Below are 13,026 nucleotides of genomic sequence, written 5' to 3' on the forward strand. Positions count from 1 at the left end.
GACTCCTCCATTTTGAGCAATCATGGCGCAGTGATTACCACAAGTTAGCAGGGACGTTACACTTTTTCTAGGAGGCTTTCAGTACATTCTTGAATCATTTCTTCTATCTAACTGGTAGTTTCTTGCCATGACAGAACTCAGAGTACAGTATCAGTTTCAGAAGTCTGATATTGTACATGTGAGTGTCATGGCCTGGCCTATTGGCACTTCAATGCTGGGGATGTTGGCATGGGAGAGGATGAGGCCAGTTTGCTTATGCTGCCAGTGGATTTGGAGGATTTTGCAGAGACAATGTAGGTGGTGCTTCTCTAGTCCTTTGAGGTGCTTGCTGTAGGTAGTCCATAATTCAGAAGGGTATAGGATTATGAGCTTTACTCCTGGTTTGATGTCTTGACCTTCAAACACTGTTATTCTCAGGGGGCCAAAGGCTGTGCTGACGCATGGAAGTCAATGGTTAACTTAATCATTGATATCTGCTTTCATTGAACATTATCTCCTGAGATCTGGGAAGCAGTCCATATTTTCCAGGTTCTAGTCATGGACTTTTATTGTCGAGGATGGTGCTGTACAGCAGAGGTAGGTTGGTAGAGAATCTGTTTTGCAGATGTTAAGTGCAAATCCCACTCTCTCGTATGCTTCAGTAAATGTGTCAACAATGACTTGCTCAGTCTCTAAACGTGTACATGTACGTGTCATCCCTCCCTCCAACCTTAACCTCAGCTCCCTCTTTCTTGCTCCCAACCACTTGATCCCGTCCTTTCTTCCCTGGACCAGATATCTCTCCCTCTTTCTTTCTTCTGGACCATAATTTTCTCCCCTCTACAACTTTGGTTCCCCACCCCACCAACACCACCCCCCTCACCAAGTCCTCCTCACACTCTCCCTTGTTATTCAGCCTTGAGAGAAAGCCTGGACATCATCATTAGATGGTGTTTTCCTTAATTACAGGCTGCAACTCATTAACTGATGCTAGGGTGACCTGGATTCTGGAGTGGTGGAAACCCACATAGAACATCTTCCCCCCACCTTCCCAGTTCTGACCAAGGGTCTTTGACTTGAAACGTTAGCTCTGTTTCTCTTTCCTCAGATGTAGTCTAAGCTGCTGAATATTTTTGGCATTTTCTGCTATTGTTTTTGATGTCCAGCATCTGCAGTTTGTTGATTTTTCACCTTCTTGAACAGTTTCCCATTTGTCCTGTAGATTAGTTCCACTTCAGCAGGATGGTAGTTGGAGGCAAGATGCAATGTTATGATGAGAAACACTGAGAAAGTGTTGGGATGATGATGCAACCTCACTTGACATTGGTCTGCACTGAGATGTTGTTATGGACCTGCTGGTTAGGTTCATGGCTTACAATCCTTCACGTAGTAGATATTGGATAGAGATAGATTTGATGAGGATACTCCACACCCTCATAATTGACAGAGTTAAAGATATTTCTGAGGTCCAAAAGGCATACAGTAAAGCAGTACATTAATACTGCACTCTGTATTTTGCCTGGAGTCCAATGTGCCTCGAGATGGACTCTGCAATTCAGACAGCAGCTCTCCTGCAACTGAGAGAAGGTGCTTGAGGAGGACCCTGACGATGATCTTCCAGGTGGCAGACTGCAGGGAGAACCCTCCAACAGCTCCAACATGATCCCACCGCCAGTCACACCTTCCCCTCTCCTCCCTAACTTGCTTCATCCCTTTCTCAGCTCTGATGAAGGGGTCTTCAACCTGAAACATTGACAAGTTTCTCTTTCCACAAATGCTACTTGACTGGCTGAGTTCTTCAAGCATTTCTGCTTTGGTTTCAAAGATTCCAGCATCTACAGTTTTATTTGTTTTGGAGAATGCTCTGTAGTCAGCACAATCAGATTTGTCTACTTTCTTGAATATGATTATAATTATGATGTCTCTGAGGTCCCCTGGCATGTCCTCCTCATCCCAGGTGTGGGAGGTGAGGTTGTGAATATGACTAAGTGTCAATCCTCAGCTCGGGCCCAGTTTGTTACATCCTGCCTGGGTCTGGGCCTGGGCCTCAGGAAGGTCCTTCCTCTGTGGGTATCATTCCTCCACCCCCACCCCCTCCCCCACCACAGCTCCCCTGGGGCGTGTCACAGCACCCTCCTGAAGATTGAAGGTTGCCGCTATCGACAACTCTACACCGCAGCCTAGCCTCTTACTAAGGAAACGGCACTTAGCGATGGTGCATGGGGCTGAAGGACGAGGGAGGTGTGGGGGGGACTTGGTGGAGGAGTGGGTGTTTGCTGGTGGGGTAGGGGAGGGAAAAAGTTGAAGAGGGGAGAAAATAAATGGCTGGGAGAAAGAAAGGGAGAGGGATGTCTGGTGCAGGGAAACAAGGAGGGGACCAAATGGCAGCGAGCAAGAAAGAGGAAGGGAGGCAGTTCAGGTTGGAGGGAGGGGGACTGAGGTAAGGTCGGAGGAGGACAAGAAGGTTCAGGACCTGGGAGGATCGAGGATGAGAGGGGTCAATGTGAAAGTAGTTGAGAAGTGGGGAACAAGGAGGAGTCAGTAGGCAAGGCTCAAAGCAGATGCATTTACACATACAATGCCTGTGTGCATAAGTGCATCCATGTTGACAGACACTCTGTGTTTCCACGTAAGTATGTGTGTCAATGTCCATGCAGTGGAGCCTGATCTCTAGTGATCTTAGGTACCTTGCCATTGGACCAAGATCTTGGTCTGTGAAACCGGTGTGGTAACTGGTGTGTAACAGCTAACCCACATTAAAAGAAGCCATGCACAGTCAACTTCCCCTCCACAATATGGAGTGTAGGACTTGGAATGTCAGGTCCCTCATAGACAACCCCAACAGTGACAGACTTGAACACAGTTCTGCTTTCATAGCCAGGGAGCATGATTGTACTGGGAGAGGCACAAAGGTTAGGAGATGGCCAGCTCAAAGAACAAGGCAGTGGGTACACCTTCTTCTGGAAGGGCAAACCCAAAGAGGAAGACCGTTTTCATGCTATCAAGAATGAGTTAGTCTGGTGTCTCAGCAACTCTCCCTGGCAACTCGCTCCATGGGATAAGCAATTACCTCATGACTCTCTGGCAAACTTTAATACAGAGCCAGCATACTACATTTATCAACACATACTCCCAACCTTGAAAAAACTCTAGCCCACATTTCACGGACAAACAAACAGATTTTCATAGATAACTTCATTGTGGAGGTTGGAAAAGATACTATCTTCTGGAGAGGCACGATTGGTAAGGAAGGAGCAGGAAAGCCAATTCCAACAGAGTCCTCCTCCTGAGAAAATTCTTGTAACTTGGTCTGATTCTAAACAATACCATGTTTTGTCAGAAAGATAAGCACAAAATCTCATGGCAATATGCCAGATCCAAGCACTGGCACCTATTAGATTACATCATTATTTGAGTGAGAAACTGCAAGGATGTCCCATATCAACCAAGCTGTGACATGTACCAAGGACTGACTACCACCTAGTCCACTCTATAATCTCCATGAGCCTGGCTCCAAAACAACACCATCAAAACAAATGCTGCTGCAAGAAAACCAATGTGGAGTGTCTGAAGGACACCAGGAAGAAAGTTCTTCTCAGATAGTGCCTCATGAAGAATCTGACAGCTCTCAAACAACAGGAATCATAGAAGTGTCCACAACTTAAACTTCTTCCAGCAGACCAAAGGACGGTTTCAAGAAGGTGGCACTAACTAGCGTCGCAACCACACTGCACCAGGTTTAGGTTGTCTTTGGTAGTGCTGGGTCCCAATTAAGTGGAATTGGATGCTACTGCTGCACCAATTTCCTGCCCCTTTGTGTATTCTCAGGTCCCTGCTCCCAATACCCACTCACCTTGGCCTTACTGCTGCGCCTCCATCCTCTACGCTTTCTACGCAGTTCTTTCTGGACACCCTTTCAGCACAGTCTATTCCAGCCTAAGTCTTAAATATATCCTGTTGTGGTTGAACAGGAGTCAAGGTGGATCAGGCTATACATGGCAGAGTTTTTGAATCAGCTTCAGTTTGGGAGAAGCTCAAGAAGTTCTCAGGGAAGTATAATGTTTCAATGAAATGTAGAGCATCTTGTTTGAAGCCAGGACCAGACTGAGATGACCAGTGATTTCTTTTTCAACCTGAATAAACAGCCAAAGAAGGAGGTGGAATTGAGAATAAGGGGTGAGAACTGAATATGATGGCTTTGGCTTTCCCGGTGTTCAGCTGGAGGAGTAGCAGCCCTATCCATCACTCGATGACAGATACACCAGTAAGAAAACGTTTTCCCTCCACTGTACTGTTTTCCTTTGGATAGTTATGTGCATCTTTTAGGAGCTAGGACAGGGACACAGTCTGCAGGAGGCTATCTCCATTTGCTGGGCGTCTCTGAAAGTGGATCAATGTTAGCAGGGAGTCTGCCACATGGAAATATTTGAAAATCACTTGAGTAGAGAGAGCTAAGCCTAACACGACTTCTAATTAGTGTTGCAGTTTGCCTGAATCTGTAATCTCCTTCAGCCCTACAGTTGGCCAAGATCACTTTGGTCCTCCAATTCTGGCTTCTCCTGCTTCCCTGAACTTTCCATCACTGTTCATCACCTGTCCTAACAATTCTGTATGGGACTTGATAATGCTGCAGTGTGGATACCACAATATGTGGTGCAGTGTCAAACTGTCTCAACAGTGCCACATATGTCAGATTTAGGACTTCACCAGTGAGACGATCTGCTTCTGAGACCTTGCTGTTTTACAATTGGCATGCAGCCTTTTGTTAGCCCGTAACATGCTGAGGGCATGGATGACTTTACATAAATGGAGTTTTCTTTCTTTTCCACTGATCAGATTGGTTCTGCACCAAGTTCTACTTCCAACCATCAGAATTACATCACTCCTACACCAAATATTAGCTGCAAATGTTGGTCTTTTGTCTAGACAATGTACTGTGAAAACATTCTTACCACATGGACTGTGGCTTACAATCTATCACCTTCTCAATGGCGATGAGGGAAGGACAATAAAATTGTTGGCCTTGCTAGTAACATTGACATCCTATGAATAAATGCAATAAAATGGGGCAAGCACAGTGTAGCGGTTAGCGTAACACTATTACAGCGCCAGCGACCCGGGTTCAATTCCGGCTACTGTCTGTAAGGAGTTTGTACGTTCTCCCTGCATCTGCATGGGTTTCCTCCGGGTGCTCCAGTTTCCTCCGACATTCCAAAGACGTACGGATTAGGAAGTTGTGGGCATGCTATGTTGGCGTCGGAAGCGTGGAGACAGAACACTCTTTGCAAAAGGTGTATTTCACTGTGTGTTTCGATGTACATGTGACTAATAAAGAAATCTTAAGATCTTAATCTTAAAATATACAATTCTTCGTCCTTGGGGTCTTTGCACCCCTCCATCAACTGCTAAAACTGTTGCCCTCCCTTTCATAAGCTTCCCTAATACCCATCTTCAGCTATGCTTTTGATTAATTCTTAATTTTTCTACCACTGATTTTGTGCTCTTTTATCTGCTCTTTGTTTATTACTTTAATGGTACTTAAGAAATGTAAATTGCTCTTATATAATAACAAAAATGGCATGTTAACAAGTTAATATAGAAAAATGCACTAATAGGATAATATGTGACAGAACTCCAATGATTTCATTAATCTTCTATGATCTCTTTCACAGAGCCTTTATTATCCAAGGATCGTAGTTTAAAAACATATATTCTGTTCTGTTTTGTCTCATCAAATGTTCATATTTCAAATAGTAGAGGAGCCAAAGAGAGCAAAACAGATTTACCAGACATAGTTCAGGATTATAAAATACCTCTTGGTTTATAATCTGTACAGATATACATCTACTGTATAAATGATATCTTACAACATATTCAAATTTCATTCAGCAGACTTTTATTCTATTTAGCAGTCATGACATTTATTATCCAATTAGCAGAGAAAGCTGTTTTTTGTTTAAGTATTAAGGGAAGTGAGTCAGATGCTAAACTGATGAAGCATGAGTTCCCACAATGGCGCAAATCTCTGTGTTTTTTGAAAGTGAAGTAAATCAAGTGTGAAGCATACTGTAAACCATGATTAGTTATCAATGACAGCAAAATGGAAGAGCAAAAATAACAAGACTTCCTGTTGATAGTCATCACAGTGAATCTGCCTGAAAAGCCCAAACACTTCCTTATGAAAACCCTGTGTTATGACAATTGTTTAGTTCTCCAAAGAAGTCATAATCTTCTGCAAGGTTACCAACATGTATATTGCGATATATTTCCTATAACCATTAGGGCTACACCTACTTCAGTCCAGACACACAACTGTCATTTCAAAGTAACACTTCACAAAATTTTCAATTTAATTGTGCTCTTATAAATTTAAATAACCATTCTATATCTACGTTTAGGTATAGCAAGTGACCCTTTTTCTCAGAAAGCTCTGAATTTGTAATGGTCAATGAAGTACTTGTGTGATTAGAGTTGAGCATTGACGAGCCATCTGTTCAGATAAAGTACAAGATTTACCTTAATTTACATTGAGCTAAAAATCAAGGATTGTATCACAAAGGTAATCTGTAAGAATTATAAACATTGTCAAAGCAAAATACTACAGAAATTAGAATTCTGAAATAAAACAAAGTGCTGGAAATTCTCAGAGGGTCAGGCAGAATCTGCAGACAGAAAAGCAAAGCTAATATTTCAGGTTGATGACCTTTCGTTGAAACTTTCTTTAATTCTGTTTCTCTTTCCACAAATGCTGCCTGACCTGCTGAATATTTCCAACATTTTCTGTTTTTATTTTATGAGCATCAACTATGATTATGCGAAGCATATGGAATAAAAGCTAACACTTATGGAGAAAGAACATTATGTGACCAGGTGGTCTTGACATGAAATTACTGCAGTCAAAATCCTGAGGTTTACCACTGATCAAAAACTTAATTGGAGCAACACATAATGACCATGGCTGGACTTCCTACAATGAGAATCCTACCTCCTGACTTCTAAAGCCTTTCTACCGTGCACAAGGCATGCCAAGAATGTGATTGAATACTCTCCAACTGCATGGATGAGTGAAGCTCCAACAGTACTCAAGAAGCTTAATGTTCAAGTAGCTTGCTTGATTTGAATTTCCTAAACATTTGCTCCCTCCAAAGTGGCTGAAGTGTGTACCATCTAAAAAATACACTGCGGTTACTCAGTAAGGCTAATCTTACAGCACCTTGCTAAGTTGCAGTCTCCACCACTGAGAAGGACAAGAGCAGAGGAGCTCGGGAACACCACCATCTACAAGTTCCACTCTGTCACACACAGTTCTGAGTTGTAAATGTATCACTGTCGCTTGGAGCATTTCAGCTACGGGAGAGACTGGAAAGGCCGGGCTTGTATTCTTTGGAATGGATAAGGCTGAAAGGTGACCTGATTCAGGTGTACAAAATTATAAGGGGCATAGATCGGGTAGATAGTGGGAAACCTTTCCCCTTTGCCAAGGTGCCTATGACTGGAGGACACACATTTAAGGTCAGAGCTAGGAGGTTTAGAGGGGATTTCAGAAGAATTTTTTCACCCAGAGGATGGCTGAAATCTGGAACTCAGTGCCTGAGGCACATACTCGCACAACATTTTAGATCAACATCTGAAGTGACATGACATAGAAGGCTTCAGGCAAATTGCTGGGAAATGTAATCAGTATAGATGGATTCTTGATGTCCAGCATGGACACGATGGGCTGAAAAACCTGCTTTCCATGCTCTATGACTCTATGACTAGGAATTTATCATGCTTAGTCTTAATTCTGGAACTTCCTACCAATAGCACTGTGGAAGTGCCTTCCTCACAAAGACAGCAGCTGTTCAAGAAGGCAATTTACAAATCAAGGGCAATTAGGGATGGGCAATTACCAGTGACACAAACAAATAAATAAAAGAAGCTAACCAATGATCTAACATTACCATTCATAATCAGTTATTAGATACATGATGCAAACTCTCGTTTTCAATCAGTGCACAAGATCTACCATTATAATAGATGAGACAATGAATGACTTTCCAAAGAATCCACTTTGCTCTGAAGAGCTAGGTAACATACCCCTGTTCCCATGTTTGTTCCTATTCCACAATAACAATTATAAGACTACTTAATCAATCCATTACATAACAGACAGCAGTGTGATTCAAAATCATTTCCTTAAAATGAGTAAGTAAATTTTAAAAATTTCATTTCAAAACATGCTTTGTGATGCTCAATAAAACACTTACAACCGTGTATACTTATAGTGTGTCTGAACAAACATTGTGCACCTCTTTTATTCAGCCTCACATGCTGATAAAGTCTTGATTCTATGGAACAAGCTGCCATTAGACAACAGTTCATTGATTTCTATCTTCCAGCGCCCCGGAGAAATGAAAACAACTTTATCAACAAGAATGTATACCGCTGGCATTGGCGTTGGGTGTGTCCATGAACATTTCTGACCAGACTGCTTAAGATTCAGGCTGGTTTAATTCTACAGAGTCTTAATTATAGAACCATCTGTGCAATGGAATGTGAAATTGGTTCAAATTTAATATTAGAGTAGCATTCACACCCAGCCAATAGTACGAGCCAGAGTGGAAGCACTTGGTTTCCTGTACTCATTCTCACAACATCCATGCTCTGAACTGCACTATTATTTGCTGTTCATAAACAGTTTTTTCCATAGTTGTGGGCTTTTTAAATAGGAGCTTCCGTGATGGTTTCCAACTTTTTAATTTGCAATTTTTCTTGTAACTAAGAAAGGGCAATTCACTTATTTCTACCCTTGTAGATCTCAGGTGTGTTCAAGGAAATGGATGGCTCAACTGACTGAACTGGAGATTTTTGTTAACAGCTTTTAAATTTGATATGCAGATCATTGACATTCCATTGGAAAATGAAAGTTCTGTTCTGACAAAGCATCCTGAATATTAAACATTAATGGTTCCTCTTTCCACAGATGCTGCCTGACGTGCTAAGTGTTTCTAGCATTTTTTGTTTTTAATTCAATACTCCAGTGGACTTTTTGAAATATAGAAATTGCACCAGTGTGAATTTATACTACTACATTTCTGTTTCTACAAAGTGCTATAATGCAGTTCTAATATACAGTATATAAACCTATTAGTGTAATGCAGCCCTAAAATATACAAACCTATCACTTTGAAGATCTAGAAAATTGTTGGGAGGTGATGGAATGCTTCTCCAAACAAGTTACTGGCATGCAGCTTTGTTATTTTCTATTAAAACCATGTTAACTTCTACCTAGTATTACTCAACCAGCTCAGTACTACAGCATCTGTGGGTTCTTTTGAACTGTGTCAAGTGATAAGGATAGAGCTACTAAGCAAACATCCTTCCTTGAAAGCAGTCAACACTCAACTAACAACAGTAGCTGGTACAACAGTGTGGCAAAAGTCATATCACATGATATACACAGTTCTTAAAGATACATGCATACTTAATATATAGTACAAGTTTAATTAATGGTTCTAACTCAGATTCTGGTATGCATCTCTGCTTTTGTATCATCTTTGGATCACATACACACAGGGAAGATTATCTTTATTGCTCACATACATCAAGATGAACTGATTCAATTTTGATCTCCTTCATAAAGAAGTGGAAATTGTGTTTCATTTTTACTCTCAAAACAAAAAGGTTGTTCATTCTTGAAATTCAAGCAATTATTTATAGATTAAAATGTGGGCACTTTTTAAATGCAGATGCAAATTGCCCTTCCTCAGCCACTACAGGCCATGCTACTAGATAGGGAACTGGAGGGTTTCAAACCTATGACAATGAAGAAACAGCAATGTATTTACAAGGCAGGATGCTGTGTAACATAGAAAGGGAATTACAGGCAGTGGTGTTCCCCTGCACCACCTAGAATGTACGTTTGCTGTGTGTTTTTTAATCCAGTGTATTGAATAGGTGAAGTCTGTAACTGAGACAGCCTGTCAGCTGACCCTGCAGGAGACAATAAATTCTAACGCCCAATCTAATTAATCAGAGTCTGTGCAAGCCAACCAATGTTAAAAATATATGCTTGAATGAACACTAGTGCTCAGTATGTTCAATGCACCAATTCTGTATTTGCATACTATTAACATGGCAATGGACATGCCTAATCTCTGCCACTTGTAGTGCATCTTGCTTCTTTGGTTCTGTCCCACCGGGAAAAGTGGCTTCACGGGTTTGGAGGGGTGATGGCTGAATGTGGAATCATGGATGATGCAAGAATAAAAGTGTGATGGTGAAAAATTACAGGATCTATGTGACTTGTGATCACCAACAACTGCCAAACACATAGAAGCAAAAGCTCCACTGATTGCATATTTCACTCCACGGCAGAATGTGGTCGATGAGAGACTTGTGTACCACCACACAGGCAAGAAGCAAAAATACAAATTGATCAATACTGCATTTATCAGAGACAACTTGCTGCAAAATGTGTCTTTTCTGATCTTGAGTAAGAGTTGAAAACAAAGATCACTGGACAATGCATTTCAAAGCAACTCTGAAGGAAAGCCTTTGAAAAAGATATCAAGCTGTTTGAGCTGCTTAAGTTAGCAAGATCATTTTCACTTCTACTGGATAGAGCATTTCTGTTGGAAAGACCACAAGTACAATTGTGATTAAGATCAGAAAAGATGGACAAATACTCTCACTTGAAACCGTCAATATTGGTATTGGTATTGGTTTATTATTGTCACTTGTACCGAGGTACAGTGAAAAACTTGTCTTGCATACCAATTGTACAGGTCAATTCATTACACGGTGCAGTTACGTTGAGTCAGTACAGAATGCATTGATGTAGTACAGGTAAAAACAATAACAGTACAGAGTAAAGTGTCACAGCTACAGAGAAAGTGCAGTGCAATAAGGTGCAAGGTCACAATAAGGTAGATCATGAGGTCATAGTCCATCTCATTGTATAAGGGAACCATTCAATAGTCTTATGACAGTGGGGAGAAGCTGTCCTTAAGTCTGGTGGTACGTGCCCTCAGGCTCCTGTATCTTCTACCTGATGGAAGAGGAGAGAAGAGAGAATATCCTGGGTGGAAATGATCGCCAGCATTATTCAGAAAGACAACAATGCAGAAAACAAAGCATTGCTTTTATTAGGATGGCAGTTGTCCTTTTGGAACATAAAGCCCTTCTTAGGGGAAACTGCATAAATCTGGTGGAAAACTCAGCCTTTTCACAAGGGTTTACCTTTCAGCAAAGTTTGTGTGTTAGGCCTTATCAGGGCATGTAATGAGTATTGAACACAATGCAGAGGTCACCAACAATTTTTTTTATTATTCCAAAATAAACTTTATTCATAACAAAACACAAACTATATACAATAAAAAAACAGTGCAAACCTTTACATTCATGTATGGGTCAATCATTAGTGTTACCTTTTTATAAAAAACTACAGCACCGATGCCACTTGTGTGGCTCCCTGGGGTGAAAACCCAATCCCAAATTTACAATATTTAAGGGGCTTCCTTGCCTGACCCCACCCCTCCCTCTCCAGTGGCAGAAGAACCCTAAACTATAGTCCTTCCCCACTGAGCGCTTGCGTTGGCTGCACCCAGCTTCAGTGCATCCCTTAGCACGTACTCCTGCAGCCTGGAATGTGCCAGCCGGCAGCATTCCCCTACGGACATCTCGCAGTGCTGGAAGACCAACAAGTTTCAGGCTGACCAAAGGGCGTCTTTCACCGAGTTGATGACCTTCCAGCAGCAGTTGATGTCCATCTCTGTGTGTCTCCCTGGGAATTGCCCGTAGATCAGAGAATCCTCTGTTACGCAGCTGCTGGGGATGAACCGTGACAAGGACCCTTGCATCTTTCACCACACCCTCCTCGCAAACCCACAGCCCGCAAAGAGGTGGGTGACCGTCTCATCCCCAGTGCAGTCCTCCCGGGGGCAGCGCACGCTGGGAGTGAGGTTCCAACCATGCAGGAAGGATCTGACTGGGAGGGCCCCTCTCACCACCAGCCAAGCGAGGTCTTGGTGTTTGTTGGTGAGTTCTGGCGATGAGGCATTCTGCCAGATGGTCTGGACAGTCTGCTCAGGGAACCACCCCACGGTGTCCATTGAGTCCTTCTCCTGCAGTGTCTGAAGGATATTACGTGCTGACCACTGCCTGATGGACTTGTTGTCAAAGGTGTTGGTCTGGAAGAACTTTTCCACGAAGGTCAGGTAGTGTGGCAGCGCCCAGCTGACTGGGACGTTGCGCGGCAACAGGGCCAGGCCCATCGTTCGCAACACTGGGGACAGGTAGAACCTCGGCACGCAGGGACACTTGGTGTCCACGTACTTTGGTTCCACACACAGCCTGATGCAGCCACAGACAAAGGTGGTCATCAGGATGAGGGCAATATTGGGGACACTTTTGCCGCTATTGTCTAGGGACTTGTGCATGGTGACCCGTTGGACCCACTCCATCTTGGATCCCCAGATGAACCGGAAGACAGCAAAGGTGATTTCCAAGCTGGAGGAGCGAGGAACAAGTCACACTTGCACCAAGTACAGCAGCCCTGAGAGCACCTCACACCTGATGACCAAGTTCTTCCCAGTTATCGATAGGGAGCGCCATTCCCACAGTCCCAGTTTCTGCTTCACCTTCCCAATCCGCTCCCGCCAATTTTTGTTGCACACCCCAGCTCCTCCGAACCAGATCCCCAGCACCTTCAGGTAGTCAGGCCTGACGGTGAATGGGACATTGGATTGGTCGGGCCAGTTGCCGAAGACCATGGCCTCGCTCCTCGCACGGTTAACTCTGGACCCTGATGCCAACTCAAACTGGTCGCAGATACTGATCAATCTGCAAACTGACCTTGGGTCCGAGCAGAAGACGGTGCTGTCGTCCATGTACAGGGAGGTTTTCACCTGGGTGACCTCGCTGCCTGGCAACGTCGCCCCTCTGATGCTCTCGTCCTTCCTGATGGACTCGGCAAAGGGTTCTATACAACACATAAACAAGACAGGGGAGAGAGGGCAGCCCTGCCTGACTCCAGACTTGATGGGGAAGCTGTCTGTTTCCCAC

Source organism: Pristis pectinata, chromosome 4 (genome assembly GCF_009764475.1).
Source record: "Pristis pectinata isolate sPriPec2 chromosome 4, sPriPec2.1.pri, whole genome shotgun sequence".
Taxonomy (NCBI): Eukaryota; Metazoa; Chordata; class Chondrichthyes; order Rhinopristiformes; family Pristidae; genus Pristis; species Pristis pectinata.